Source organism: Macaca fascicularis, chromosome X, assembly GCF_037993035.2.
Source record: "Macaca fascicularis isolate 582-1 chromosome X, T2T-MFA8v1.1".
Lineage (NCBI taxonomy): Eukaryota > Metazoa > Chordata > Mammalia > Primates > Cercopithecidae > Macaca > Macaca fascicularis.
Genome location: NC_088395.1, coordinates 91462455 through 91468935, shown reverse-complemented (window position 1 = coordinate 91468935; position 6481 = coordinate 91462455). Strand labels below are relative to the sequence as shown.

Below are 6481 nucleotides of genomic sequence, written 5' to 3'. Positions count from 1 at the left end.
AGCCCCATTATACTAATGAAGGGCATACTGGTTTTAGTTTTGATATATTTTCTAATTCTTCAGATGAGAGGGAAGGTTTTTTAGAGAGGGTTTCACAAAAAATTTTACTTCCTGAATTGGTAATTTTCCTCTATAGTATAACAGACTCAAAGTGCCAATACTCAGAGAGCCTCAGAAAAAATGTTTTCAGCCAAGTTCATAGTTAGTGCTGGATTATATTTTGGAAACTTGCATTGGGATGTGGTAAAGAAGTAATGCTGTTATCTTAGGCACATGATATATTTTAGGTTTAGGGGTATTAGAGGCATGTGAACCAGAGCAACTCCATCTTGGATAAGGGTTGGGTTAAATGATACTGAGACCTACTGGGCTGCATTCCCAGATGGTTAAGGCATTCTAAGTCATAGGATGAAATAGGAGATCAGCACAGATACACGTCATAAAGACCTCTATGATAAAACAGGTTGCAATAAAGAAGCCAGCTAAAAACCACCAAAACCAAGATGTCTACAAGAAGTGACCTCTGGTCGCCCTCATTGCTACACTACCATTAGCACCATGACAGTTTGCAAATGCTATGGCAACAACAGGAAGTTACCCTATAGGTTCTAAAAAGGGGAGGAATGAATAATCCACTCCTTGTTTAGCATATCATCAAGAAATAACCATAAAAATGGACAACTAGCAGCCCTCAGGGCTTCTCTGTCTGTGGAGTAGCCATTCTTTTATTCCTTTAGTTTCTTAATAAACTTGCTTTTACTTTACTCTATAAGCTCACACTGAATTTTTTTTTTTACACAAGATCCAAGAACCCTCTCTTGGGGTCTGGATCTGGGCCCCTTTCCTGTAACATCTTTTCAGTGGCTATAAAGGGATTATAGTGTGAAAATCCCCAACTCAAAGACTAATTTTGTGTAAGTGGTGGGGTCCAGTAATATCTTTCTAGTGAACCCTGAAAGGACAGTACTGAAGAAACTCCCCAACCCAAAGCACTAATTGGCTGACTTTGGGTAAGTGGTGGGGTACCCAGGTAAAAAATGGGATTGGGTTATAAACCCAACTTAGGGGAGTTAGAGTCTCTCCTAAGACAGAGTGGGTTAGAGACCCCTCTTAATAAAAAGCAAGCATGCTTGACTGACCTTGGGTTAGAGGCCTAACTTAGAAGGGCTAGAGTCCCTCGTAAGATTCAGTGGGGATAGAGGTCCCTCTCAGTACATTTTCTTTTGGCTAAGAACGGGTTTGGCACTAAGGGATGTTAACTGCTATTCTCTTTGGAATAATCTGCCTTGCACTCCTTGCTAACAGCTGTGGGCAATAGGATTAGGCATGTACAGGATGGTGGGACATGGGGAACTTTTTCCTCACTAAAAGGGGAAACTTGAGAGCTGATGGGACTGTTGGAAATAATCCCTTCATGACCAACAAGGAGCTCCCTAAACTTTTGATTTGGTGTTGCTGCAATGGGTGTGTCTTTCTCTGGCTTCCCTGAGCTCTTCACCTTCCCCACCCTGCCACAGGCTATACGTTTCTTTCTCTCCTTTCTCTTTCCTATCTTTTCTTTTACTCAGGGTGACCATCTTGTCCAGAGTGCACAAGTTGAAACTCCTGGTCAGAGATTAGTTTAACAATTATGGGGCCCAACTGGGGGCAAGTTTGAGCTTTGCCAGATTAATATTGGGTGCTAAGCAGAGTGGCTAATGTCTATGTCTTTTCACAAGTATTTTGCTCTGGCCAGAATGGAAAAAGATAATTTCACTTTGTGTTGCAGCTTGGCCCCCAGGGCTATGGTACAGCAAGCCAGGTCACTAGGGCCACTCAGGGAAAGGAAATCCAGAAGCCTGTCATGCTGGCAAAAGGGTAAGAATTTCTTACCAGATTGGGTTTATAACCCAATCCCATTTTTAACCTGGGTACCCCACCACTTACCCAAAGTCAGATTTCTGGCCCCACTCTACCCCTCTCTCTGTGCAAATTGGTTGAATGAATGGCAAAATCACTGTTTATCTCCTCTGTAAAGTTTTTGCTTAATGGAAAAAAGGATTTTTGAGGCTAATCTTAAGCTCCAGTGAATCTGGTGTGCTTTATGTGTTTTTCTATATTGTTCTGTCATAATGAGGGGTACTTTAGAATAGAATGTGTGACTAGGATCCCATAAACCCACTTTTCAAGATGGTCCAGGAAACTGGTCAGTCATGTCCTTGGGAGCTTGACTTTGTAATCACTTCGCTATGCTTTCTCCTTTCACAATGGCAACCCAGGTTTAGGGCCTAATTCCTGACTTAGGGAATGAATCCTTTACTTTCTGTCTGTCTGCATATTTATATGTGTTGTCTATGTAATGTTTATATACAAGAGAGCTTTGATAAATTGGTTTAATAATAATAAGTGCTTAAATAAAATATTTTGTCAGAAAAGTAAAAAGATTAATGCCTTTTATTTAGTTCATGTGACTTAAGTAATACTTTGGAAAAAGACAGTCTTAAAAATTATTGGCAAAATAAAAATATCTTCAAAAATGTAAATATTTGGTCTAAATTATGCAGGTGAGATATTAGGTTTGCTAAATGCTTTAAGGTCATAAACTGCATCTTTGACTTTTAAAAATTATTCAATTTACCTATTTCAGAGCATTAAATTGCAAATAAAACCTGGGGGCATGTTGAATTAGCCATGCCCCCTAACTATGCAAAGAAGGTTATAAAGAAAATATATTTTATATAAGAAAGGATCTCTCATGGTACACCCTTGGCCTAAAGTAAAATAACTTGTTGTTAAAAAAAAAAATAAATGTTTAGGACAAGTCAAAAAGTCTTAGCATGTTGCAAATGGTCTATGTCATAAAAGAATTTATAAAAAGTAATTTATACAAGAAATATTGCACAATTTAAAGGTGAGTAGGCTTCCTTAATGCTTCATAAAATGCCAGTATGGCTGCTGGACCCGTGCTGAGGGGACTCTGGCCTCGCTGCACTCATGGCTTCTCCTAGCAAGGCAGTGATTGTTCCCGGGAATGGAGGCGGGGATGTGACCACCCACGGCTGGTATGGCTGGGTGAAAAAGGAGCTGGAGAAGATACCTGGTTTCCAGTGTTTGGCTAAAAACATGCCCGACCCAGTTACAGCATGAGAGAGCATCTGGTTGCCCTTCATGGAGACAGAGCTGCACTGTGATGAGAAGACCATCATTATCGGCCACGGTTCTAGGGCCATCGCAGCCATGAGGTATGCAGAAACACATCGAGTATATGCTATTGTATTAGTGTCTGCGTACACATCAGACTTGGGGGATGAAAATGAGCGTGCAAGTGGATACTTCACCCGCCCCTGGCAGTGGGAGAAGATCAAGGCCAACTGCCCTTACGTTGTGCAGTTTGGCTCCACTGACGACCCATTCCTTCCCTGGAAGGAACAACAAGAAGTGGCCGATAGGTTGGAAACCAAATTGCACAAATTCACTGACCGTGGCCACTTTCAGAACACAGAGTTTCATGAACTGATTACTGTGGTAAAGTCTTTGCTGAAAGTACCAGCATAGACTGTATGACTTTTGCTATTTCGCATCCCAATATAGGGGTAGAATAATATCTACTATCAGCCGATTACTAGACACATGAAACATCCAGTTAAGTTCCAAAAGTGCCTGAAAAACAAACACAAGTTTCAATGTTCAATCTAAGTTACAAATAGCGTTTCCATTTTCCATAGACTCTAAAACTCCCCAAATTGCTGTGAGCTACCACAGTATTTTCCTCATTTGGTAAGAAACGTAAGGACAGCTTAACTGCCCTTCTCTAACCAAAGTAAGTCAAAAATAGCACCCAGGTTTCCTGATTCCTACTCCTGAGTAAAACGAAACAGGTTTTATGTATGTTGCAGGTGTCGCACACTTTGCCTCTTTGAAATCAAACTTTTCTATTTCACTGGGGAAAGAAAACATGACTGAAAGTCCAGAGTGTTAGCTTAGAGCTCAAAATACTAGCTGCTGTTTCAAGCTGGCCCCGGACATTAAACCCAGACTAGGGCCTACACCTCTGACACTTGCCCCTGAGTCCTTCAGACATGTTGAGAGAGACTGAGACAGGAGTCTTCCAGAGTCAGGAAGGAAGGAGAAGCACAGCAATATACATACATAATATACGTACGACTGACTAGATTTGTTTGAGACAAGCGTGGTGGGATCAGGGCCATATGGAGAGCTCATGGCCTGTCTAAATTGTTGCTATGTGGAAATTGGGCAGAGTGTTACCAATTTTCTGATTTTTTGTGTGGAAAAAAAGGTCCAAATTATGGTTTTTAAATTTGGGGACTATATATATATACATACACACACATACACATACAATCCATATACATATGAGTATGTAAGTTGGCAGTAAGAGTATACATCAAAAAATTTACAAATACTGCAAGACAAATAAAATCCAAGCCATCCATTTGTGACTACAGTCATAAGCATTAACTTAGCCAGGGGCTTTTAGATAATTATCTGTGAAGTCTGAGAAAAGACTAAGATAACCAAAATGAACATAATGTCAAAGGATGAAATCATGAGGACAATTTGGGTTTGGTTCCAAAGTCAAGTGCTTTTAAAAAGAACCTGTCCCTACTTCATGTTCTGTTCTATAGAGAACAGAACGTCCGTGGCCCTTTAGAGCTCTTTCAAGCACATTCCATTTTCTTCTGATCATACTTCCTCAAAAAGCCTTTTATTTGGCTGGGTGTGGTGGGTCATGCCTGTAATCCCAGCACTATGGGAGGCTGAGGTGGGTGTATTGCTTGAGGCCAGATGTTTGAGGCCAGCCAGGGCACATGGTGAGACCCCATCTCTACAGAATATTAAAAAATTAGCTGGGCATGGTGGTGCACGCCTGTAGTCCTAGCTACTTGGGAGGCTGAGGCAGGATTGCTTGAGCCCAGGAGTTTGAGCCTTCAGTGAGCTGCGATCCCGTCACTGTACTCCATCCTGGGTGATGGAGCAAAGAACCTGTCTCTAAAAAAAAAAAAAAAAAAAAAAAAAAAAAAAAATTTTAAATAAAGAAACCTACCCTTTCTCATTTCTCAACATTTTTTGGCTATTATGATCTCTAAGTGTTACTTCAAATAATTTCCAGTGAATCCACACTTGATGTTGCAGAGCCTGAATTTGCTGCAGAAATATAATTTCCTGTACTTCATGCCTAAAGGAGATTCAGAGCTATCACTTAAAACCAAAAGTCTTGGTTTTTAAATGTGCTTAGACAAAAAAAAAAAAAAAAAAAAAGAAAAAGAAAAAAATCAGGAAAGGTACCTAATCGTTTAACAGCAGTCGTCTTTGGGGAATGGGCATTTTGGTAGGTACAGTATGGTGGACGTCCTTCTTCTTATTTATTTTTTTTTTTGAGACAGTGTCTTGCTCTGTCGCCCAGGCTGGAGTTCAGTGGCACAAATCTCAGCTCACTCTAACCTCCGCCTCCCGGGTTCGGGTGATTCTCACGTCTCAGCCTCCCAAGTAGCATGAACTGGGGGCGTGCGCCACCACGCCTGGCTAATTTTTGTATTTTTAGTAGAGATGGGGTTTCACCATGTTGGCTAGGCTGGTCTCGAACTCCTGGCCTCAGGTTATCCACCCACCTTGGCCGCCCAGAGTGCTGGGATCACAGGCATGAGCCACCATGCCTGGCCCCTTATTTTACTTTATCTTCCTAAGAGATTATTTGAATTTGTTACACTAAACATGTATTTTATAATAAAAAATAATTAAGATTTAAAACAATGTATTTGACTACTAAAAGGCAAATTATATAAGTCAGTTGGATAATAATGTAGTTAAAGAGGCTGTTTAGCATGAATTTGACCAAATCTGTAGTCAAAGTTTGATTCTACTTGAATTTTTTGGAAATTTGCTGTTGTGTTTCTTACTCTTTGTCTTGTTCTCTGTGAAGTCCTTTCGTAAAAAACCAAACTTACACAATTTAGTTCACAAAACTTTGTTGACCTCTCTGTAGAAATGAAAACTAAATATATGTAATTGAGAAATAAAAAAAAAAATGCCACTATGACTCTTAACTGTACAACTTGCTCTCTTTACAGCTAGGTAAGGCCTGGAACACATGGAGGTAGATGCTGAAAAGAGTCAAACCTTATCTGCACTTCTGTCTGGGTCCTAGGCTCCACACCTAATATATAATTAAAATCCCAAACTTACCAAGGTTTCTACCGAAAGTTGCTAAAAGTTAACAGTGTAACATGTGCTTAAGACTACAAAAAACCAAATAGTTATACACTCAAAGTGTGTAAGAAAAATAAAATGTGTTTTTGGTTAAAGATTATAAAAAGGCATGGAAATGTGGGGAGGTTTTTTGCCTAAAGGGCTAAAGGATTGTTTTAAGTTAGGATAAAGCTAAAGGTTTAAGCAAGATGTGGAAGGTTTGTGAAAAAAAAAATTGTAAAAGAAATTCTGTGTGTAAACACAGAATATTGGCTAAAGTTAAAGGGGTATTCAG

General features: G+C 39.9%; 1 pseudogene; it reads left to right on the top strand.

Moving 5' to 3' along the window:
• The first annotated feature begins 2947 nt into the window (after positions 1-2947).
• Positions 2948-4700, top strand: LOC102146786 (serine hydrolase RBBP9 pseudogene; annotated as a pseudogene).
• Positions 4701-6481: the final 1781 nt, after the last annotated feature.